The following is a 26568-nucleotide window of genomic DNA, read 5'->3' as shown; positions in this document are numbered from 1 at the left end:
ATATCCAGATCATTAGCTTCCTTTCTCTGGACAATACATCATTTCTGTTATACAGAGGACTTCCTTGCAGTACAGTACAGTGGATCTCCTCCAGTCCTGTTAATTTGTTTTCTACAGGCAGCCAGTAATTTATACCTGACGGGACTATTTCTGTTGAGTTATCCTATGCTAAGTTTCTGCCCAGAACACGTTTTTACAGCTGAGACTTATCAGTCCCTGAAGACAGGGATTTCCAGCAGACACATTTAACTTGAGATGGTAAAAGAAATATGGGATTTCAGCTACTTAAGATTATCAAAAACTTTTATGGTAACAATATAAAAAGAAATGGACAGTTCAAGGTAAACCATTATCTACAATTGCTTCCATACATGTCCTATCTTTATGACCGCAAGCTGCAACATTTTTAAGTCCTTTCACAGATAGTGCTTATCTCACCTTCATTTTAAAAGCTTTCTTCTTTCTTTTTTACAACTTTTTGCAATGAAGTATCCTTCAAACTACAGATCAAACTACTTCATTCTGACTTTGTCCCAATGACTTTTCACCACCAGCTAGCTATTTGTAATACCAACTACCTTCTAGTATCATAACCACAAACAAAAGGATCCCATAAACCATGATGCTTAGAAGGCAAGGCTAAAGGAACTTAGTCATTTTGTGTAATTTCTTGGCACCTACAGACAGACTTGAAGATCAGATCCAGTATACAGCAGTGTCCACACATCCCCCACTGCAGCTCCAAGCTCACAGGTACCCAGTCCTGCAGCTCTGGCATTCAAAGCCCGTGATGGGGATTTTGTGCATGGGAAGAGAGAGACACTTCACAGCAGGATCAAAGCCTCCACCCACACTTTTAAGAGCTGACCAGAATTAGCAAACTGCTAAGGCACCAAAAAGAGGCTGATCTTAAACACAAATCCTCTGCACAAGGTACCAGTTCCGTGGTTCCCACATCCAAAGAACAAACATTCACTGAAGAGCTGACAGTGCTTCATTCTTCTAGGCTAAAACAAAGCAGCAACAACAGAGGGTCAGCACCACTCCACACCCATTAGAAGCTGCAGAGAGGACTAAACCTCTCCTCTTGAGTCAAGAGGGTGAAAACCCATGCTCAGCTTCTTCCAGTCAGGAACAAGAGACTCACTCTTCCAGAAGGCACTGAGAAGCACAGGACAGCACAACCAGTCATGTAGCAAAGGCAGACCCACCTTCCCAGTGCTGTTTCAGGCATTTGGATACTCACTGGAGAAAGTTGCTAGATCACTCACTGAGGTCCAGCATCATGCATACCTTGAATGACCATCCCTGGCGGACACCAAGTTGCCTTGCCTTGCTCTGTAATTAGACCAAACTCTTCTTTGAAGCTCCTAGAACAGTCACTGGGGCAGTAATTTCATCAGTACATAAGGTTACACTGATTTTTCAGTAGGATTTAGGCACTTAAACTTTTACCCTGAAGGAAGAAGATGAACAGACCAAGCATGTGAGCCATGCAATAAAGAACGCAGCTGCACAAGAGCAGAGGAGTGCCCCTTTAAGTCTTTCACTGACAGGAAAACAAAGAGGGAGATGGCAAGCAGGAGCAGTTACCTTTAGGGACAGGAAGAACAGCAGCAGTATAACCTCCTCTCTAAAAAGAAAAATGATGGACAAAGGAAGGGAAAAGAGCACTAGATGGATAAGCACGAGGACAAGAGCAGAGTATACAAAGTAAAAAATTATGGGCAAAAGGAAGAAAAACAGGCTAAGCGATGGAAAAACAAAATACAGAAGAAATGGTGTACACTTCAGTTGTTCTTTCAGTACAGAAAATTTTAAAGTACATTAAGAAGCTTCAGAATAATGCTCTGATGGAAAAAAGTCCTTTCAGTTGCTGCTGTTTTATTAAGTGTAGTGGGGTTTTATTTTCCTACTTCTGCTTATATAGAAATTGTTGGATCAGAAAATTGATTGAATTAACCACTATCAGGAAGTAAAATGAAGTCACTGAGACAAGCTTTATCTATTGATTTTACAAGTTTTTAAACAGCAGGAGCATCTTGCATATGCATACTCATAAGAAGAGACTAGAATGAAAAGAGACACAAAAAGGTGAGTGAACCATAAAAAGGAACCATCAGACAAATATAATACACTAGTATGAAGATGAACCAGATACAGAAAAAAGATAAAAAAATGCATTCAAAGAAATGAGAGAACAAAAAAAATCAGAAAAATGTAGAATATCAAGTTACATAGCTGTAATGTTTGTGCTCGTACAATACACATACCTAGCAATGTCCTGTATTTACAAGCATAATAAAATGGTGATAGGAATGGTAGGAATACTTTCATTATACCAGTATTTCTGGCTATTCTGGGTTTTAGCAAACCAGCAGCAAGACAGAAAGAGGAAATAACATCTATTGTACTCATGCCCCAGCTCTGCAGGAGCAGAGGTTGCTGCTTAACTTGAAGAACAATTTCTCAAAAGTACTTTCAGTTGCTGGCTACTACAATAACCTCAGTGGAAGGAATAAAACCCCACAGCAAGAGAGATCTGTACTATACTAGAGAAGTTCCTGCTTTTTCCAACTCCTACCTACAGTAGCCAATTAAAGCCGAGGATTGCTTTTAAAGCCTTGAGCTAGTTTTATTCCCTCTACCATTAACCTCACCTAGAAGTACAGCACCACTCTGGGTCCAGCACACTTCTGTATTTTCTGCTCTCTAGTTAGTAAACATCTTGTTTTCTTCCAGCTTCTTTGTCTGCTTTCCCACCAGGTGCATACATATATAGTAATTATAAGAATTCCCTAAAAATGTTAGTCTGAGTATTCAAGAGGAGTAACAGTTGGACTCAATGATTTAAAGATCTTTTCCAACATAAATTGCTCTCTTTTTTCCCTGTTTGTCTCTCATATCTTCATTCAGTTCCAGCCAAAAAAAAAATATCTAGAATGGTTACATCACCTTTCCTCAAAACACTTGGAAAAGATTCTTCCTTCAACAACTCTCCCTCATTAGATGCACCAGCTTCACTTCACATCAGAAGTTGCAGGGACAAAAAGCAGCACAGCCTCAAGAAACTGCCAAGGAAAGGAGAGAAACACGGGACTGAGCTGTGATTTCCCACCACTCTCCAAACAGTGAGGCAATGTGCCAGAGGGTTCAGGCACATCAGTCCCAGACAGTGGCTACCCTCTCTTCAGACCCAGTATTTCCCATTATGGAACAATAACACACTCAAATACCATAAACACTTGAGTACGTAGCAACTTATGATGGGATAAGGCAGGGGTATCAGGTTTCTGATGGAGCTCCTAGAATATGGGAATGTGGTCTCACATGGTTTGCCATTTGTATGCTTCTTATGGTTTAGTCTGAAAGTCCTTATGTATTAGCATTTATTTAGAGGCATTTTTAAGAGCGTCTCAGCCATTCAGACACACCCCACTGCAAGCCATGGTCACCTTCAATTTGAAAATTCCTACCTTTTGCATGATTTTTTGCCATCATAGTCTTTGTCTCTTTCCCCCTAATGTCAGGCACCTAATCAAAGCAATCAGATGGGGACCCAAGATGTTCTAGGCTCTCACTACAGACAATTTACACTGAAACAGGCATCTCTGGAGGTTGTCACAGCCCACACAAAATCTAGAAGGGTTTTTTAGCTCTTCAGCTCTCCCTTCACAACAGCATTGTGCTGGCTACACATTTAGCTGAGCACAGTGCCTCCACCGGGTGTTAAAATGAAATAAGCCTAGGTCATCTTCCGTTATTGATATTTCATATCCAATCTACACATGCAACACGTCTTCATTAACGAGTACATAGAAATACATACATATACATGCAATTACAAATTCCTCAGCAAAACTGCTCTTGATATTCTTGCATTCAAGCAGTAAACTGTTTTAGCAAGTTAATTAACTGATACAAGCCGGAACAGACTTATTTCTTCTACCCACCTTTACAGAACCTTTAAGCCTTTAGTGGGTGAGGGTGTTGCTCCCAAAAGACTTTTACACTGGCATAGCTGGAGTCATACACAACAGAGAAATAATCCAAATTAAGTTAAAAAATATATTCTAGAAAAAGCAGTTACCATAGATTAAAGAGAGTAACAGATGTGTACTTTTGCAGATCACTCATGAATTTGGCAGTACCTTCCTAATGATCACTTCTACTTGCTTTCCTGCGTTGCCACTGGAGCCAAGACCTGGCAAGCAGCTGATTCCAAGCAGGCAGAGCTTTAGTAAAGAAAGAGTCAGAAGAATCAGTACACACTTTTGCCTACTACCTTCCAGACAACGGGATTTCCAAGGTGGCATGGCTCTCCCGCAGTTACTGATCATACACATGCGTTTGGCAATGTGGAACCTAGCAATTAGGAATCAGCCAAAAATACTGGTTTGCTTCTGTTTTTAACATCAAAAACTGGCATTCTGCCCTCCCATTACAGCAGGCTGCACCAAGATGAGACAAGAGGGTCCTCTGCATTCCACCTGGTTCTGTCCACTCACGCTGCATTTACCAGACCTCATGTAGATTGTACTGCAAAGTCAGATTCTGTATTTCTACTTAAAATATTGGTCATGTTTTTCTAGGGCACTCACACACCATCAGGTAGACAGATGGAATCACAGTCTGTTGAAAAGAAACAAACACAGATCAATAACTACAGTCTGATTTGTGTGCTTTAAATATTGTCAAAACATGCAGGAAGAAAAGGCTGGTGGACTTCACAGCACAGAAATCTCAATGCACTCCAATACTCCATACAAGGAGTTAGAATCCACAAGAATTAAGTACAGTGGGAGAAGTGTTTGCAGGCAGACAAGTAAATAAATAAATAAGGATGGAGAGCATTTCACATTCTGTCAACCATTTATATTTTATGATCGCTATACAACACAGTCTACAGTTCTCCCAATAAAAGAGCCATGCAACATGTGAATGAGAACAGGAATGCATAAACTCCAACATCAAACCCTAACTTCTCTGTCTTTAAATTGAAAATAACAGTCCTTTCCCTATTGATTTTTTCCCTCCTCTTTAATTTGTGAAAAATTGATTTTTCTCGGCTGTTTTTGCTGAAGCGTCCACACCTGCAGCTCACTGCTTGTTTTAATCTTTGTATTTGTTCATCCATACTTCCAAGTAAGCCATGTCAAATAAGCACCTGAGAGCCCCAGTCCCACACTCACCAGTGGTCTTAACAAGTCTCAGAAATCTTATCCCTCACACATTATGACTGAAAGATGAGAATGCTACTCCTGCCTTCCAGGATGCTCAGAGGTCATTCCTGTAGCTGGAGACTCTCAAGACAAAGCCTGTGTCACTTATTTTTGTAGGATACCTCAGGGCAGCACAGACTCCAGAGAAAAATAGAACCTCATGCTGCTCCCCCAAAAGCTCCTGAGAAGACAGCAGAGTAGTAACTCCAGGCTTACCATGTCTGAACATCATCAGGAAACCTGGCATAAAAAAAAGAAAAGCCTCGGAAGAATAGAGAATTTTAGGAGATCAAGATGAAAAGACAGAAAGTACTCATACAATAAAGCCCTCACCACTGCTACTGCCTGTTTCTCTCACTCTCTGATGCATTTAACAAAGGAGCTCGCACCACACTTTGCCAGCCTACTCAGTTTCTCTGAAGACAGCTGGACTAGCTGGAAAAATGCCAGACAATGCAAGTCCTTCAAATCCTGTGGCTATATGACTTCAAAATTGTAGCATACATTTAATTTTTCTTAAAAATGAAAAAAAGTTTGACTGAAATTTTCCAATAAGAACAATTTGGGGATTAATCCAAATAATAATTAAAAAACAGTAATAATTGAGGCTAAATATGTACTGCTTATGAAACACTAGGCTTTTAGCATGAATCCTTCCTACAGAAAAAAAAGGAGCTTTTAACTCTCAAACCAGGCCAGTCTGCAGCATTTGTGATGTATGCACGTGTCCACTCTGAACACGTATGGCTTATTTCACTTTTGACCTGATCTAGGACTTGCAGATGTGAGAGGCATTAATCCGCTTGGACAATTAATCTTTTTTTCTATAAAAACCTGCATGTAGCATAAAAAACCCCAGTAATTTGCATGTAACAGATAACTGAATTTTAAGGTATTTTTAAAGAAACTTAAGGTAATTAGCCATGCTGCAAGTTCATCTATTTGAAATTCTCAAACACATTCCTATTCCAATATTCTCTGAGAATTAACTTCTTGGGGGTTTGACTTAAGTCAAATTATTTTAAACCCTTCATGACTGTTATTGCCTTTCCCTTGCCCTTTGGTCCAAAGCACAAAAAAACCACAAATTATGGTGTAAGCCAATAATTATATAATTCTACAGCTCATTTATCAGATGGGCAAGAAAGTCCAAATGATTATGACACATTAAGCAAGATACACAAATTATAAAACACATCTAGAGCTCCAATTATCTATTTACTATAAGGCAACACATCCTGCTTGTAGGAGATATGGGAATACTAAAGAACGAAATTAACTGACTCTCCAAGTGCCAAAAGGGACAGAGACCCCAAGTGAGGGGACATGGGAGAATGGTCCTCTATAAGGTTAAATCCTAAATGGACAGCAAGCACATGGCATGTTGCACTGTGACCCCCAGGGACATCCTCCAGTACACAGAAAGGCAAGGGGCAAATTGCTTCTGTATAGCTACTTCTTATTTGGTTGATCTTCTATGCAGCAGCAATTCCCAAGGAAAAAAAACCAAAGCACAAATTCTGCCACAATACTGTTCATTAAAAAACTGAAGTGTCTCACCCTGTGCAGAGACAAATGATTCATCCGTGTGCCCTGAGGAATATCCAGGCCAAATAAGGATGCCAGATAAAGAGAACCTTCCACAAACCAAGTTCAGATTAAATGAAGTGAGATCTCATACCTTTCTGAGAAGGGGAAGAAGCATTTTTAAGTAAATTTGGTTCTGCTCTAAACTTCAGAAAATTTAGTGTGCAAGAAATCTTTCGTCAAAACAAGTGAGAACAAGAGTTATATGACAAGACAATAAACTCTGCAGCAAAATGAGCCATTTTTCACCAATCTTCAAGCAGTAGAAGCTTCACTACATGTAAGCTCTAAATACCAAGCCCTCCTAATTAGTTTAGTGACCCTAAGTTTCAAACACACTCAAGAGAGACAGAAGAGCTGAACTTCCCCTGCAGATGTGTCCCTTTCTGGAGATAGCTTCCAACAGAGATCACCTCTGTTCCAGCACATTGGCCTGGACTATCAGCGTACCCTGGTTCCCAGGAGAACCACAGTGCATGTAAACCATGTTGCTTCTGGGGAAAGCTAAACCAGAAACCCCTCTCCAGAGGCACAAAAATGTACTCCAAACCCCAAAAAGGTAGTAAGGCCCTGCAATAACAACTGCTCCCCTCTCTTCCATCTGCTGCTGCACATCACCTGCTCATGCAGACATGGCTTCCAGCATACAGGTAGGAAAAACAAGTCTAAATCTGGTAATTTCAAGGTCCTGCAACCACCTTAATTCTCTTTTAAAAAGAAGTCATGTTGCATGACTTAAGATACATGTTTCTTTAATATTACTAGATCAGTATTTGTTGGATATTTTATGATTCCCTTTACTCTGCTTGGCTCCCACTGCTTCTTTGAACTACCCTCCCTTATTTTCCACTTCTTACTCATCACCTCCCAGTCCTGAAGTGTTTATCATGTCACCCAATAACGGCTGAGAAAAAGAATCACAACTAATCTATGTAGAATTCTGAAAGCCAAAACAAAAAATGTATCAAGAGCAAATGGTAAGCTGCTCTCAAAAGAATAATTTTGAATTTTAAAGATTAAAACCCCTTCTCTTCTGGATAACGTCATTTATTGCTAAGATATTTATCTTTAAATATAAGACATTAAATATATATATCATTTATATAAATTTTATATTTATATAACGAAGATATGAACTCTGCATGAGATCACCTTCATGCAATGATCTCCAAGTTTAGTTAAATTACCAAAGTAATGATTTCCAGAACATTAACATTTCAAATTACTGAAGCACACAGTGAAGTGCAGAAGAGTTGAGCAGTTCAGCAGCTTTCTATAGGAAGCCTGCCACAGAAGGAAGAATGAATTGCTAGCCTTCCAGCTTCTTGACTGGAATCAAAAATACAGCTTCAGACTTCTTCCAGCTGAAAACTGAGCTGCTTTGAAATCAAAACAAATGCCACTGTCTTGACAAATACTAGGTAAAAACCAAATCCAGGAAATGCTTTGGCATTAAGAAGCCAAATCTTTGTCACAGAAATTTTAGATGATTATCATGTAAGGGGTTTCACAACTGCAGAGATCAATGTACTAAGAGTAAAGCTGTTCTTACAACATTCTAGTATTTTTTTTTTTTTTTGGTGTATGAGTAATTCTAAATAAGTAAAAAAATGTTAGTTTCAAAAAGGGTTTCATGCATTGTTAGTACATTTAAGATGTTTGCCTCAGGCAGGAAAAAAGATCAAACAGTTATAGAACAATCTCAAGTCCACTGACTTGAGATAAAGAAAGCAAAATGTAAAAGGTATGAGTATATTTAAGTATAATATATTAAGTACTTATATACTTATATATTAAGTATATATATACTTATATATTAAGTAATATATTTAAGTATATTAAGTGTATTTAAACAAATAGAATGAATTCAGGTCCTTTGCTCTACAGTGTCTGAGCATCTTCTAAAATTATGCAAAGAAACATAATTAATACATGTCATCTTAGGCTCAGTCTATCAAACCTCTCCTGGGAAAAGCCACATGTGCACTCCAGTGTTTCGGGGATCTGGAGTTTTTTCATCCTTCTTTTTGTCCCTCACATGCATCTGCACATTTGTTTATCCTTAGTCATGAGAACATGGATGATTTGGTAACGGCCTCAGGGAAGATGAATAGAGCAGCAAGATCTAGATGAGTCTAAGCATCATTAAGGAAATAGATAGTCTGTAGCAAGGAACTGAGAAAAGTCAAAAAGGGGAAAACATAAGCTACAACTCACTTTATCCAAGATGTCTTGCTGTATAAAAATCAACACACACTATGTGCATCTTCAATTTTCTAAATTACTAGAAAAAAGGATTATATTGGGGAAGATTAAGGTTTTCAGAGTTTTCTAAGTGTCATAAGATAGAGACCCCAAACATACTCTTCATTTCAATTGCCTCTCACCATAAAAGCAGTTTCCTTTTTTCTTTCCTTAATAATTTAAGACAATTACAGGTTGAGTATCCCACTCTTTGAGATCATAAATGGACAAAAAATGTACCTAAGTCTCTTGATGTAACCCCACCACATTCAAACAAGAAACAGCCCCAAAGAGGAAGACAAAACTGCAATGTATTTGACAAGTACCAGGCAACATCTGAGAATGTCACTTAGGCTTTATTTCATCTTTCAGGCACTGTAGGTAATTTTAAAGTAACACAACTGTTAACTGGTTACCACATCACAGACCCAAACACAAGGAGGTATTTACAGACAGCAACCAATATGAAGTTTAAAAATGTCCCTCTCTTCAGAACAGAAAATACTCAAAAAGAAAAGTGGGTAATGCAATTAATTACAAGGTGTTAAATTGGGCACTCTAACCCTGGAGTCACACAAGCATTGCAACCCTAACTCTCTTGCAGTCACTTCAGCAGGAAGCTCCTATCATTCAGCATTCAAGTTCCCACACGTATGCTGTGCCTGGAAAGCAGAATTTGGTTAGGAAAAGACAAAGATTATAGCTTTTTGCCCAATTCTGAAGGACAGAAGAGGCAAAAATGTAACCATGTCCACAACTGAATTAATTCTTCTCAATCATGACTTGCACCATCACCACCAAAACATCTTCAAAGATCTTTCCTTCTACCTCTCCTACCCCATAAAAAAGAAACTCACATTTTACTTAAACATCTGTGCTGGGAAAGTCTCTTGAATCACTATGCTTACTTCCCAGGGCTTCCCTTACTGGCTTCTCTGTCATCAGACCACCTGCTCTTTGATTTGGCAAAGACTTGGATTGTATCCAAAGATTTGGACTGTATCTTTGTCATTCACGTACAGGCTGTTAAGATATAGCACATTTCTACCCTTAGACTTCAGGGAAAGTAAGAGAAGTTGTCGGGGTTCAAGCAAGGCTGGTACCCTGGCTGGAACCAGCACTGGCGGCTATCCTCAGCCGCGCGGTCCATATCCCACTGCATCAATGTGATGGATGGCAAAATATGGTGATTTATTGCAGGGAAACTTAAAATTTTATAGCCTGGGTTCACTGTGTTACTCCCATCTGCTTACGTCACACCTGGGCGCTATTGGCTAATTACAAAAGGCCTAGCTGTCCTAACAGAGGGGGGTCTAATAGCTTCCCGTTACATCCCGGTGTCTTCCGCTCCGCTATGCCCTAAACTACAACAAGAAGTCACTATGAACTTCCAAAAATCAAATCTTGGTCTACCAACCCATTTTTAAATTCTAGATCTCTGAGGCCCAACCCAAATAGTTCTTCAATGTCTTTTGAAGCTAAATACCTAAATGGAAAGCTCTGGACAGGTAGGTGGGAGCAGACGAAATCTGAAGTTTATCATAGAACCTGACAAATTTCACTTAGGAGGGAAAAATCCCCTCTTGTGGATGTCTGCTACTGAAGACCACTGGCTCATGCTCTCACAGCAGCCATCACTTGCTCCAGTCAGGCCAGCAGCACACAGGGACTGTGAATCCCTTCTTTCCCACTGGAGGACAACGTCTAGAGATGTGACAGGGTGCAAGACCCCCACACCATGTGTTGTGCCTCCCCACCACCTTTTCCCACACCCATGTGCACTCTCCCATCTCTCAGACAGATCAGTCCTCTGGGCCTGCTGCTTTCTCTTTTTCCCAGATCCGAACACCCTCAGGTCTTTGCATTCAGTTACACAACCCTTCACTTGCACCACAGCAACATGAAAGCAAACCCAGGCTTCTTTCACCATCTGAAGTGCTCCACCAAAACCCTGGTGCTGGGGACAGACATGGGCATGGAAGAGAAATGGTATCCAACCTCCAATGCATCCCTGACTCCCTCACAGGGCTCTTTCAGGCTGCTGCAAACCCTATGGTCTCAACTTTGCCAGCTCTGGAGTCTACAGACAAAAATCCAAACTCCAAGAACATTAAAAAATGAAATAAAACTGCATTGTCAGACAGCATTTTCAGAGAAGACAGAGAGACTGGTCTTCTCAGAGCTTATGTATCCAACTGGACAGGTCCTAAAGTGGTTAGATTTTATGCTTGCTATTCCTTTCAAAGCTAGTCTTTAAGGCTGGAAGCAAATCTTCAAAAAATCTAAGACTCTTGAGGCTTTCAGAAAGTTTGGGAGTCAATGCAAAACAGCACTCTGAACTTCAGTTCTTCCATGAAGACATTAGAAGACTAATTTGTTGTAACAGACTTAAGGCCATTACAGCCTCCTTATGTATTTACATTGCTCTACAATATTGAAGTTTTCCAACCCAGCAGTATCACAGGGGAGCAGAAGGGAAAAAAATCAAACAAAAAACCCGAACAAACAAAAATAAAACAAACAAACAAAAAACCAAACAACAAAAAAAAAACAACCACCCAACAACCAAAAACCCCTCTACAAAGTTTTAGGCACTTCCTGAATTTGGTAAATTTACAAACACAAGAAAGCAGCCAGGAACTGCTGAAATCCAAAGGCAAAACTCAAGCCAGCTGCAAAATTTATTTCTTAGCACACAAATCACAATGATCCCTGCTCTTCAGAAGACATCCAGGCATGAGTGATTTGCACTGTGCTCTACAGCAAACAGCAATCTGGGAAAATTCATAAAGTCCAAAGTCCAAAGCTCCCATGGAAAACCTCTTGTTAATAACAGTCTCAATGTGGCAAATACTCTGGTTCAAGTAATTTTTCTCATCAGAGGATGAGAAAGAGCAGAGGTATCAGACAGGAAGAGGTTCTTACAACATGCTGCTCCCCAGAGATTTACTCATGGTAAGTCAAACAAAAAGCCACGCAAACAACCTATAAAAGGAAATTTCACATTCTCTACAAAGACATCAAAAGACAGAGGACTGTCGTCATCACCTCTGCAACCCATCAAGACGTTTTATGACAATACCACTACATTTAACCAAGCTATCAGGAATCCAGACCACCCATAACTACATGTTAATTGTGAATGCTGGGCAAGAGCAAGGTACCAGGTAAAAAGACTCTAATCTAGTTACTCAGTTACAAAATGACGCCTAGACCAGCCAGATTCCATCTCTTTGTTCCTCCCTTCCCAGCTGGAGGGTTCCTCATAGTCCCAAACCATATGCCATACTAGTAATTCAAGCCCAGCAGTGACCAAACCAAGCTCAAATTTTCTTTTTCCTGACTCCTGAAGAAGCAGGTAACACCAGTGAAGTTCAAAACTAACTACATTTTGTCACATTTCCCTCTGATGCAAAATGCCAAGACGCAACAGGAACCAAACTGTAAATGTGCAGCAACTTCCCCTGCATTCCCCCCACCCCCAACCCACCCCCTCCTTTCTTCACTGATTTCACGCACTGTGCTTATGCAATTCATCACAAATAACCTTGTGGCAGGTTAGCAAAGGGTGGCAGGGGCAGGCTGCCCTTGTCCTGACTCCCTGGGAGCGGCAAGCAAAGCCAGGAGAGATGTCCCAGGCGCAGCAGAAGCAGCAGAAGGCACTGGTTTTGCCAACCAGTTACCCAGCTGCATAAGGATCAAGACAAGCCCAGCTCAGAGCTACAAAATACGAGCAATCTCATACAAGTCGATACTTACAAAGAAGAAACAGAAGTCAGGACTGAACCTGGTACCACAAGGGCTCAGCATCCTTTTAAGCATTCACAGTAACACACTAGAGAAAGACACCCAAGACTTGAAAGAGTAAAGAGATGAATAGGCTGCAGAATGAAAAGCCAACAAAGAAAACAAAACTTCTTTTGAAAGTTGATTTATACCACCTCTTACGTGGAATAATATAGCAGGTTAAAAGCAAAATCCATGCCTCCTTCATGGTAGAGAAACAGATTTGCAGTGGAAAATCTTGGGCAAAAATTCTCAATTCATCTTTGGCAATTTAAACGATTTTCACATAAATGACATTGAGAAAGCAAAACTGACTGACACTTTGTTTCACAACACATCAGCCAAAAATCCTGGCTCTTATGCTTTGTTTGTTATCACAGCCACAGACTAGGAAGTTCACATCTGACATTTTATGCATAAATATAATCTACCTACACTGCAAAACACATTGGGATAGAGTCAGTCTTAACTGAGGTGTGTAACTTCCAGGGATTTCCCTTCCCTTAAGACAGAAAAGCACAACCCTTTTACAAAATAAAAACTACTGCAGAACTTGGAGTTTATTTAACAGTTTTGATCTAAATTCCAAGCTAGGCTGCAAGTGAGATGTATCTGTGTGGCAGCCAAATTATTAAGACATTATTTCTACAGTTGGGCTAATGCAGCCTATAATTTTCACAATGCATTTTAAAATAAAAACAAACCCATATGATTACTGCAATAGAATAAAATCACTGATAGGAGAGGTCTTTTAATCCAATAAAGTAAGCAGCAGAATGTAAGAAGCCCATCTTTTCCACATCTACTGAAACAAACTAGAACTACGGTGGCTGTCCTCTCTCCCCGCTCCTCCCACACATCAGCATAATCGGTGTTTTGGAGTTAGTTGATCTTCAATCCTTTTCTGTCTTACAACAACCATGACAGGTGCAGAACCGCAAATTTTTATTGTTATTGGGAGACAAAACTCATGTCTCCTTCACACGGTGTCTCCTGCTGGTATCTACTTTTTTTTTTTAACCCGAGCTTTCAGCAGCCGTGCCTGCTATTCATAGCGAAAGCCACAGCGGAATCTTTCAAGGCCGCTGGCAGTTGTGGTTACTCCGCTTCTTATAAACACAGCGGCTTCCTGCCAAGGCTCCCTTGCTACATCAGGTTGAATCATGGCATCCCTCACCGCTGTGACCCCTGAACGCAGTCATGCCACAACTCTGTCTGGTTCCATTAACTACACCGCAGTGAGGTAGCACTTCTGTGCCTACCCCTAAAACAGCCTGCCTCCTCCCTAAGCCAGCCAAGAGGCTGCCAGCACACTCCTTCAGGCTGCCTTCGGTTAATCACATTTTCACGTTTCAGAAATAACAGTTTTCACTAATTGCCTGCAATATGAACTTCATGGTACACCTTTAAATACGCTGTGGTGGCAAATATGTAATCCTCAAGGCAGGCTCCTATTTGTCATTCACTCTTCTAACCCTGGACACACAAGCACAGGAAATAAAGCTCTTAGATTAACTGGACAATAAAGAACAAAAGCAACTTCTCTTTAACTAGGTGAAAAAAAGGTGAATTAAAAGAACAAGCAGAGCATCTTATCGCTCTGATAGTGATCCTGTAGTGGATACATTTATTGCACAGCAGGACATTAAATGTGTTTTCTTATACACTGATAAATTATAAATTATGTGTGTCCTACTTCTGGTAGTACCACTTTTCTTATCATCTCTTCCAGGATTGAGTCAGCTAATAGCAGCCTTAGCATTTCTGACCTTTACTTCATAAAAATAATTACCATTCTGCTGTTTAAATTAAGGATTCTGCCTGCAGCCCCTAATGGTTACTGCTTCACCTACCCCCATCAACCCAGTCAGTAACAGCACCTTGACCTTAAAACAAATGCATGAGAGGCCAAGACCAGCTTCTTTAAATGACAAATGTTGAGGTGTCCCTTCAACACTTCTAGCTGAGAAGTTTCCATCCCCTTTAGATCACTCCATCCACCAAAATGTTGACAGCAGGTGATGCTGTCAGTGAGCAAGGAAAAAATTCTGCTGCCCAAAGAGCAAAACAAGGAAAAATAAACCCCACCTTCCCTCCCTAGCTTGCTGTGTATTTGCACTTCCAGCTGCCTTAGTGCACTGTGTCAGTGGATGAAAACAGATGGGCTTGACAACTTCACTGGCTCCTTCAGAGAGGCCAGTTGGCAGAAGCAGCAGTCCTGTTCCGGGTAGAAAAGGATAGTTTACTATTTCCTGCTCCCCAAGTCTGAATTTTCACTTTCATTTTGACTACATGGGAAAAAAAAGAAAGTATTTCTCTTTTGAACACATAATCTGAAAAATTCACACATCTACCTACTCCTGGCAAGTAAGAAAACTTCACCAGTGTAACCTGGTTCTCCAAAAACTAATCTTTTGTTCAAAAATTAAGACAACCTGAAAGTTCTGACTACAGAGATAACCTCTCAAACACAAGCAAGTTTATAGCAAAGCAATGCAGAAATGCTCCGTGTTGTTGATCTAGTTCTTTGCACCACTTCAGAACAAAAGCATTCTTGTCCAGAAAACCTGGGGAGAGCCCCAAAACTGACAAGCAAGTTCAAATTTCACACTTCTGCTATTCTGCCATAACTTCAAGGTACTCTGGAGGGGTTGACTAGAAAGAGATGTAAAGAGGGGCACACCAGAATTGGAGTTATGAAAAGTGTGCACTAGTGATAGGACCCAGAACACCTCAGATGTAACCAGGAGTGGGAGGAGATGAATGTTCAGCCTGCTAAACAGCACAAGATAATCCAGAAGATGATCTAAATTCAGTACACTTTCTTAAATGCCTATCAGCAAGTTCACCATAAGGACATTTGTGGTAAGCTTTGCTCCACTAAGATTGTAAATGAGTGGGCTATATTTTAAAATCAATGTTTTACATTTCAGTGCACAAATTGATGCAGAGTGCAAGTGCCTGTGATGCATCACAACTTCACAGTCCTGCCTCCAGACAGAGCCTGAAGAGCAATGCTGCCACAGCTGCATCTGCCCCAACCACCCAAGCTTGCAGAGATGTGTTTCAGGAGACTTCAGCATCTCCCTTGTGCACCTCAAGATGCAGAGGAGCAACCTCAAATTGTGTTTAGAGGTGAGGCAGCATGGTCAATATGCTTTTTTTTTGGCCACAACTTTTCAGGATCAGATTACCAAAGATGTGAATCGCCCATGTAAGATATTAACCCGAGCCCAGGTGTGGCCACAGTGCTCTGGCAGTGGTCATGGGTGCCAATACTACAGGAGGTTTTGTAAGGCAAAAATGTTTGAACTGAGTATATGTGAGAAATCTATGCTATTTCACTATCACCCAGGTCATTTTCCAAATTATGTTTCCACTTCAAATGCTTCAGAAACATTGCTAAAGCTGCTAGGTCTTGGAGCCTATTCTCATTCAAAGTCAAAATCACCAAGAAGCTTCTTGAAATTTTAACTCTTGATTTATGTCCAGAAATAAACTAAAATATGAGTGGTTTGAAGAGAGAAATTGGCTATGAAAAAACATGAAATAGGAAGGAACTGGACAAGGAACTGGTTATAACAGCAGCTGTGACACCCATGCCAGAAAGTCATCATGATGGCAGCAAGACAGGGTGTCCTGGTCACCTATCTCATGGCTGCACAGGCCTTCACTTCCTCCCTACTAGAAAGGGCCCTTTCCAAGTAGGTGCTCCTACGGAGATATTTCTACTTTTAACAAAACAACCATTATTTACCCTAATGCTTTAGGGCTAGCTTGCACAACTGCTAGATGGCTTCTGTGAACACTCTCACAAACTGCAGCTTTTCTGTAAATACTTCTGAGAGTTTTGTACTTCAAAAGCAATTAATCCCAGCTGACAGCCCAACAGCATCGGTAGAACTTTCAACAGCAATTACCTGGCAGGTTATTGCAGGTAAGAGCTCCTCAGTCAGGATGACAAGAGCTCAACAGAACTGCTCAGTTGTCTCCTGCCACACAGCACAGGACCACTGCAAGCCCAAGGTGAAGCAAAACTTTTACAACACCTAGAAAACATTACTAAAAGAACACTGGAAAGTTGCTGGGAACTGTCCACTAAGGAGTCATTTCACAGCTGTCAGGCCCATAGGCCCCTGAAAGGGCTCACTGGCACAAAATAGTCAATCCCAGCATGGCACTTCAACTGGGCCAGTGACTACTTGAGCTATTGGCCAGGGAAAGCAAGCAACACTTCTTCCCAGGACAAAGAGACTGTGCTGGAGATGCATCAACCTTCTAGCAAAGGAGAGAGGTCAACAGCAAGGTTCACAAGCCTTCCACAGCAGGGAAGAGATGCCAAAGCTGCAGCCAGGGCACAACCCAGCTGCACTGGGTGGGAGCACAGGAAAGGAGAGAAGTTCCTCAGAGAGGCAGCAATTCAGGCCAGAACGACCAAGCCCACACACTAAACTTGCCTTGTGTTCTGAGGAACACAAAACATGTCCATCATCCTTGAAGGAGAAGCGGGGAGGTGTCAATGGATCCAGTGGGTCTCGTTCTCAAGAGCAGGACACAGTGTTCTGTGTGAAGAAGTCCAGAAACATCAGCCTTGAGAGAGGCTGTTGGCTCCTTCTACAGCTGTGCACTCCAGTCATCCAAAAGCTCTGTGCCAGGGCAGCCCTGCTGCTGAACACTTCTGCTTACACAGCAACTGTGAGTACCGATCCAGCCACTTCACCATGGTGACCTGTCTTCTCCTTGCCACCTCAAATAGCCCAGCTGAATACTGGCAACACTGCACAGTGGAATGGATGGGCTAAGGGATCCCTGAACCCTCCTGGGAAAACTTGGGTTACATTTTTCATCTGAGCTTCAGGGAACCAGTTTGCTGATGCTCCGCCCAGAATACCAAACCCAGTGGCAATCGGCATTATCTTACCGAGTACTTCATGGAATCCTAAACACAAATTATCACGTAATCAGTACTCTAAAAATATTTGGGGGGAGGGTGCTGCCACAGACAAAAATAAGCTATTTAGAAAAACAATGCTCTGGCAATCACCTCACATTCACTGCCACTGGGAGAAGAAACCCTCCCTTTATGAGCTGCTCCTGGGAATAAAGGAAATTCATTAACTTGCCAAATAAACTTTTCAGAAGGAAGAGAGGAAGACAGTTTCATGCCTCTTCCTCAGCTGAAACAGAATATACTTACTGGTGAGTGAAGGGAGTGAGGGAATAAACCTGATTTGCAAAGAGGCAGATCAGAAGTAGGGAAGAAATTAGGAGGAAAAACAGAAGAAAAAAGTAAGTAATTTGTTTTGATTTTTTTTAATAGCTTCACTAAATCATGGAACAGAAAGATAGGAATTCAGAGTAAAAGGAAAGAAAAGAGCAACTAATGAGAAAATTTACACATGTATGTTCACCTGAGTGCCAGACTGATCTGATAATCCCTTGCATGTTATGTAAATCAAGTTTTCAATAAATGTTACCTTTTTACTCAGGCCTTGTTGTGGGGATACATCAAACACCAAAACTATTGCACCCTCTTCGAGTTTTGTTACTCAACATTTTCTGTATCAGCCTCCTCAACTTTCACCCTCTCAGTCCACAAGGTGACAGAACTACTGGGCACTTGGAAGAAAACAACCTAGAGAAAACACACAAAATACATAGAATTTTAATTTCTTGGGGGACAAAGAGAGGGATGAAGACACAGGTTAAGAACCACTAGTGGAAGGATCTTTAGTACTTACATCTAATGCTCATTCTTCAAGTCAAAATTAAGGAAACACTTAACATCTCTTAGAATGTTTACTAACAGACAGCATGGTGAGGGACTCCCACCACCACCAGCACACCCTCCTGCAGTCTACAGAGAAGTAACGGGGGGATTCAGCTCCAAAACAGAATGCTGCCAAAAACTCAAGGACAATGAAGGCTGATGATGGTAGAAGCTATGAAGAGGAAGGTGAAGGAGAAACATGTACCCACTGGACTGAAGTATTTCCACTGCTCTACAGCACAGCAGAGGTATTTTTGAGTAGAAGAGTGAGGAACTCGGCTGATGGGCAACACTCAAGCTACCATGAATTGTTGCAGTACTATTAACAAACTCCACTCAATTCATCTCTGGCTTACTTCCATCATGTTTTATCAACTTGTTCAAACAAGCATTAAAATCTCCTTAATACCTTGCTACATTTGTTACTGCTGAGCAGACATAATTGCCAAGTAAGAATCTATCTGGCACAGCCTGCTCATGCCCCAGACAGTGGAAGCCAGGATCTGGAAAAGTCTGACCTTGAGTTTATCCGAGTTTCTAACTTCAACTGAAGTTACACACACGTGTAAGACAACTGAATGGCAAAGAAAAACAGAGGTGAAAATCAGAGATACAGCAGAGCCCCACCTACTCCAGAATTTTTTTTACTTCTAAAACTATACAAGATATATTAGGAATTTATTTACGCCATTTTTAAAGCATGTATTTGAAAAACTAAGTTACCATCAGTGAAAATGTAAGTGATCCCTGAAATACATGCTGGCCCTAGTATGCCCAATGATGCCTCCTCTCTCCAACCACTCCCTCCCACAAAGATACATGGAAGTACCAAATCCTGCTCTGGGCTCCTTGAGGAAATTCTCTGTAAAGCTTTCTCTAAAAACAGTCCACAACGGACTCTCTTTTCCACTTCCAGCATAGCAGGATTCAATGTCAGTGCCCCAGCCGCTCATGAATCAGAGGTGAAGGAGTGAGCTTTGAAACCTGGCCGTGCAAAGACCATTCCACAGGCTGTCAGAAGCTCTGGCACACAAAGCACTAACACTACAGAGCCATAGGGACCAAGCCATTACAGCACATCACAGAAAATGCCTTGGCTGAGGAACCAGTCCTGGGCAAGTCACTCTTGCCTGAAGATCTTGCTATACACACAATAATGAACCAAAAAAACCAAACCAAAACTAAACTAAACAGAACAAACACCGCCCAAGTAAGCGCTCAACCTCTGACGGCATTTTCAGCCAGTAATGACATGAAGCAACCTCATTTTTTCATTTCTTGTTCAGCTATACATGTTATGGCGTAAGAGTTAAGCACCATGTCAGTAGCTAGTATCACTTGATAGCTGACTAAAGCTTTGTTAAGCATAAGGATTTGCATGCTATTATCAACAACTGTCATAAACCTCGCAGACTTCTGTAAAAACCTCCCAGTTGCCATTAAACTGTTAGCACCATCTTTTGCCCCACCTTTCTTTTTCTCATCGAAGTTGCTGACCACACAGCATCATGTTTCACCGTTCTCACTGTCAGCTCACACAGCAGTGCTGTGCTGGTAACCCTCTTTTCCACCCAAAACCCTCTTTCCCTGTGCACAGGGCTGCAAACCCAGCAGGACCAGTCCTGCCTGCAAGCACCCTCCCCACGCACAGGCTAGAGCACCAAAATGAAAGGCGTGCCAAGAGCACAGCAGCTGCCACAGGCAGTGGTGCTCTGCACTTTCAGAGGCAACAAAGCCCTTAACTCTATGCCTCCTGTCTCCCCTCACCGGGCTCTGGCAGTCCTAAGTCCTTCTTTCAACTTTTACTGATGGGTGAGGGCTAACAGGCTGCTGGAATGGGGGAGCAGTTTTGAGCACCATCATGAAGCCCAACTTCAGATTAAGTGTGTATCCAGGAGAATCAAAGTCTTCAAAAGAAGGCACAGTAAAGACACAGACCAGAAGATACTCAACACGCAGTAAGGGACAAAGTTGTCTCCTTGACAAATAGGAATTTTGAGCAAATATGACAGACGTGAATGCATGTATCCTTCAGTCTGAACTGGCCTGAATGTCAACCAGTTAGGTAAAATAGGAGGAAAATGAATGGCAACAACAAAGACAAGACATGGTGGGACTGGGGGAGGTGGGGGTGGCGGTGGGGGTAACTAAACCAACACCAACCTCAACCATAAAGGGTTGCAAATGGTTTTAAAAGCTAAAGGAAAAGTAATTTGAATGCATCTCGGGTAGATTTGATGCAAGGAGTTGCTTTGTAAGTAGAGAGGAAAAACAGGAGGTCAATAAGAGCAAACAGCCACTGAGAGCAGTGAACCATCACTGCTATAAACGAGCTCCTTTGCTGCACAAGCACCAGTTGTATTGCAACAATAAACACACAGGAAAGAGCAAGTCCGTGTACAACACAGCAACAATCAAATGAAGAATGGTTGAAACACATAGAAAAGACCATCTTTATCTACATACATAAGTATACTATCTATAGAAAATATTTTTATATATATACAAACACTACAGGGTGCATTTTGTAGTCACCAGAAGGATGTGTCCACATTCAAGCTTTCTGCATGATGCTGATGTGCTAAGACCTGGGTTCTTTTTCCACCTGTTTTGACTTGTTTGTGGCTTTTTCTTTTGTGATATGTATCACCTCATTGCTTTCCTGTGTGTTTACTTGTGTCCATCTATTCCTCAGTGTCTTACTCTAAAGACTCTTAAAAATTCCTTTTTTGAATTCTTATCATAAGAGTATCCTGACCTATAACCTGTCTTGTACAAACAAAGCAAATTAATTATTTAAAAATGAAACATTTACGACATATTTATAGATAAAATTCTCTGACAGAACAAGAAAAGCACAGCTCAACTCTGTGATGATGAAGAACCACTGATTAACTGAATAGCTTTTGTGCTCTCAAAGCAAATTACACAATTTACAGTCGCCGAGTCTTTGGATAGACCCAAATGAGGAGATCAGCTTCTCTTCAAAGGGACCACCCATGTACTCGGTGTTATTCCTCATGGCCTTCTGATCAGGCACTACTGTTAGCAAAACTGAAGTGCGCTTTGAGTACCGATTTAATTACAAAAAATCCTGTATGAAAGATCTTGGCAAACAGGTTGATTATAGTATTCATACACTTTCTGAAAGACTTACTGAAGAGGAATAATCCATTTGGATGCACTGTAACTCTGATATAATTCATGAAGACAGAAAAAATAATTTTTAAACCTTACTTTTCTAATTTCAGTTTAACCGAGTTCTGATGCACTGAACACAAACAGGGTTACGTATTCATAGAACTGGTATCTGGAGAGATCAAAATTGTTCTTCCTCCCTCCATTCTAGTTGAAACACTGACAGATATCCCATACTAACCAAAGCCAGCTTCTCCAAGATTTCAGCTCCTTGTCACTGCTATGCTACAATTTGCAAGAGTTAAAACCTGAATCCCACTTTTATCTGTCTGAAACCATTATCCTGGTAAACTTTGTAAACCTTTCAAGTGACACAATGTGAAGAACATCTCATACCACTCAATCTGTACTGGTGAAAATGACAGCAACACTTCTCGAGAAGAGGGTTACTATCTCCTTTGTGTTGATATTAAACCAAGTTTTGTGCCTGTGAACACAAAGGCAAATGATGCAAAGGTAATAATTTCTTTGGTTGCCTCTCAGTACCTCCCAAATGTGGAAGGGTAATAACTGTCTTTAGTTACTTGTGCAAGAACTTTTAAGAAGAGTCATCTATAAAGAACGCTTCTCATTAACATCCTATGCTTATTTATGAATACATACAAACTCCACATTTTTCCAAGTCTCAGTACGAAGACTAATACCAGAATCTGTTCTGTTTCAATAGCAGATGCATTTTTTCAGTACCAACTACCCTATGGGTAAATTTTTAGGCTAATTTTACTACTTCAGTAAATGTGCTGAAGCTCTGCACCTCTAGTCTGCACCCAGGCTGTCTCAATCCACTCTAACATAACCCCAAGTTTTAGTAGCTTTACAGCAACAGTCACCTGCCTCAAGTATTATCATCAATACTTAAGTAAGAGAAAAATGAACACTGATACTATTTCCAAATTCACACAGACAACCTTTACCAGGAATTGAAAGGGAAAGCCCTTTCCTGCATTCCCGCATTCCCCAGTCTGTATCTTCCTCTGTACACTACTGCATCAGCTAGAGAAGTCAGCCACTGGAAAGTGAATTTGGAGAAGGCTGTTGCCCAATTACCAGGCTAGATTTCAAAGCCCAAACAATAAAGGACAGCATAACAACACCACAAAAAAGGGGAAAAGGAAATTATACACTGAGATTAATTAAGAGGGAACAGCTGGCAATAAGACTGGAGGAACTTTTAAGTGCTATGAAGAATGTAAGTGTAAGCTTGAATTAAGTTTCTTCTATGTATTATGCTTGGACAAGATGAACAGTGCAGAGCTCCTGTATTTTCCCAATGAAGTTAGCTATTTTCTTAGAGAGGGAAATGAAAGTAGACAATGCAGCAGTCTGTATTTAATTACTTTGGTATCACCTGCATGTGAACGGAGGCCTCTATCTGCCATGTTTTTATTATGAAAAGGAAGCAAACAGCAGCTCAAATTGTCAAGTATTAAAAAGAGAAAAAAAAACAACACTTTTTTTTAAACCTGAAGCCAAAACAAAATGAAAAAATGAAAATCTGCATGAAGGAAGGTTACCTTAAGCATCTATGAAAAGTCAGCAAGGAAAGCCCCGGAGTATCTATAAACTACAGGATTTTTCACTATTGGAAATCCAAACACTGTAATGAAACTATCAAGGAATACTTTAGTTTAGCTATAGAGGCATTCAGGACACACTGAAGTAATACGCCCAGCAAAAAGCAGCTAGTGACAGAACTGAATGTGAAACTCCACTGTGCAACGTGCCTTCTGCTTGCAAATTAAAAAAAACCCTGACTTTTCAAAAGCACAGTTGTTTCAAAAAAAAAACCCCCCAGTAGCCATTTTCGATTTTGACATGAATTGGTTTATTTCCCTTAATAGATACTCTTCTATCTACTGTGTAAACAGTGAAAACTTCACTCTTTAAACTTTCAGTAAATGCAAGGTTAACATAGTTGGGTTTTTTTCCCCCCTATGCCACAGTCTTTGAGTATTTGTAGAGAATCTCAGTCCAGCTGAGATGAACCTCTGCTTCAGAGAGGTGTGCTCTCCAGTCCACTGCAAGGATGAAGCTTCTGCTAATGAGTGGAAAATGAGCCAGAATCAGAAAAGAGCCAGATGCTGTGCAGGTGCACAACTCTGGGAAAAGAGCTGCTCTTACAACCAAACAAGCTGGATGTACCCCTGCAGAGGCACAGGCTCTTCAGCTGGGAATTACAAAGCCCACCAACGCATTTCAATATTCCTTGTTCACCAATGCAGGTGAACTCTAGCACTTTCAGCACAGCACTTTCGATAGCTTACCATTTCTGAGCAGCACAATCTTATTCCCTCATTCTGTGCTATTTGGTGAGTGAATCTCTGTCTTGCTGCCCTTGCTCTGTTATCATCTGCTATTCTCCCAAACAGCCTACTGACAGGTGGAAACCCAGCCAGTCCTAAGATTCTCTATGGAGACACAAGATGCTGTGTTCCACTCTACCTCCACTGCTCCCTTCCCAAAAACCACTTTGGTTCTCCAGCAGCTCCCCTCTCAATTGCTCACCTTGAACCCCAACTCTGCCTTGCTTTAATTCAATTACTGTATAATTTCAGAAAAGCAAAACACCTCTTGTTCTGTTTACAAAACCCAGTAAGAAGCAGATGCTCCTCCTCCCTCTTCTCCGTTCCCACCTCTATCTCACCCCATCACACATAGAAAAATATTCACCATGCTTCAATTAAGAGTAGATTCTTAAGTCCTGTCCACAAAATCTCAACATTCATTAGTTTGGGACTACTACCATGACTAAGTGAGACACACCACAGTGTATGAACTGCCCCATGTGTTGCAATGTGATTTTCTGGACAACATGCTCATTTGTATATTCTACAGTATTTCACAACACCTATAATGTTTCCATTAAAAAAAGCTAGACAAGTAAACACATTTCCCATTTTGCACAGACATGCTTCTGCAGTTTGCTAACTAAAGAGGGTGTGTGGCAGTATGTCAGATTTGGAGTTGTTTTTTTAAGAGTACATTAAAAATGGGCTACTTTAACTTGCCATTTGATAATTGAATCATTCTCTCTTAAACCTAATAATTTTTATTCTCCCAGTAACTTTACTATTTACCTATGCCCAGTTCAGTGTATTGCTGTTTCGTTAATGTATTTTCAAGTCATACAGGTCCCAGTCCAGATCAAGTAAATCTGGAACACAAGTCTGGAATAATTAGTTCCTTTCAGTCAGTGAGAATGACTTTAGGCTTTGCCAATTCTATCATAACTTTTCTTCCTCGTCCTTTCCTCTTCTCTTCTCAGAGGAAGCTATCTGCCACTGACTCAAACCTCACACTCAGCAACGACAGCTTGGTGACAGACACAGAACAGAAGACATGAAATGGCCCTTTCTGATTCAAAGGACTTGCCATCTCCAACTCACCTCCACACTAGCTCCTCTCATGTAGAATCACAGAATGGTTCGAATTGGAAGGGTATTTGAAGATTAACTAGCTCGAAACCCCCCTGCCATGGGCAGGGACACTTTTCACTAAACCAGGTTGCTCAAAGCCCCATCCAACCTGGCCTTTAACACTTCAAATGTGATTTCAGCTTCAACATGCGAAAACATCTTATTATGGAGCTGAAAACAGAAGTCTCCATCTTCCTCTAGAAGAAACAGCTCTCTTTCTTTCTTTCATAATCAGGTTACGGATAACACAAGTGCTCTGTCCAGAAAGCTTTAACACCTTGTAGCTCTCATGCCTGGTAAGACAACTGGCTGATAGTCAGAGATTCACACATATTACAGGCTGAAGGTAAACAAGAAGGAGATACTTTCTACTTGAATTGATATTCCTCTTTATCTGTGCCTAATGTGATCTCTCAATTCTTTCATCACCTTATCCACAAAATTCAATACAACCTAGACTAAGAGCTGATGTCTCTGAAGACTGACACTGATACTGGTTGGAGCTGCTTTAGAGCCGCCACAAAGATGAGAGGTGCTCTGATATACAAACAACAGCTAAATAAATATCACATAACTGTTTCTAAATCTACCTATACATGCTAAAACCAGCAAGGATTCTAAAACTAAAAATATTATCAACATTTTACCAGAAAAACAGTGAATATATCAAGTTCCCGTGATTTTTCTACAGGAGTGAATTTTTGCAACTACTGATTTTGTGGTAATGCCCTAGAAAATCAGTAAAAAGCAACAGGTCTAAGGAGTTTTTTTCCCCAGTTTCTCCCTTAGAGGTTGCATAACTTACACAGCTATTGTTCTAATCTCTTAAAGTGAGTGATACTTGGAAGACACTCATCATATTATAAAATGAAAAACCCAGAATAATAAAAGCAGTATCACACTGCCATCTCATACATTTTTATCTTCTACTTTTGTATACTAAAAATTCTCTGTACGTCTTCACTGCAGTAATTCCTTTGTCCTTCTAAGTTTAAGTTAGTTTCTTCTCTCCAGATTTCTCTGGAGGCATTTATCTTATAATCAATCCTGCAATATGAAATTCAGTTTGTATTGGCACGATGGCTTCACATGAAAGCAACCCTAATTTTAGCAGAACTCTTACGCTGTAAATCCTTGTTCCCATCTTGACTGACTTTGCAGCAATCCATGTAGTTTATTTGGTTGCACAAAGACCTAGATATCACTTGATATCATTATCTTCCTACGTTCTCCATCCTAAGCCTTCATACTCAATTTTTGAGGCATGGTTACAATCCTCAATGAACAATTCTGTATATCTGTTCTGACTTCAGCCATACACACAACCCTACCTTCTTTGCTTTGA

General features: G+C 40.7%; 1 protein-coding gene across 5 annotated transcripts in view; it reads right to left on the bottom strand.

Annotated features, from left to right (window-relative positions):
• KLF12 (KLF transcription factor 12) overlaps positions 1 to 26568 on the bottom strand; it is a 235166-nt gene that overhangs the window by 190941 nt on the left and 17657 nt on the right. For 4 of the 5 annotated variants that reach the window (XM_058835439.1, XM_058835447.1, XM_058835473.1 and 1 more), the window contains exon 2: positions 18317 to 18474. The exons of the other annotated variant lie outside the window; for it this stretch is intronic. The gene's annotated coding sequence lies outside the window, so the exon portion shown is untranslated. The remainder of the gene's footprint in view (positions 1 to 18316; positions 18475 to 26568) is intronic. 5 annotated transcript variants of the gene reach the window in all.

The sequence above is a fragment of the Poecile atricapillus genome, chromosome 1, assembly GCF_030490865.1.
Source record: "Poecile atricapillus isolate bPoeAtr1 chromosome 1, bPoeAtr1.hap1, whole genome shotgun sequence".
Taxonomy (NCBI): Eukaryota; Metazoa; Chordata; class Aves; order Passeriformes; family Paridae; genus Poecile; species Poecile atricapillus.
Note: the sequence above shows the minus strand (reverse complement) of the source record. Positions and strands in the feature narration are given on the sequence as shown.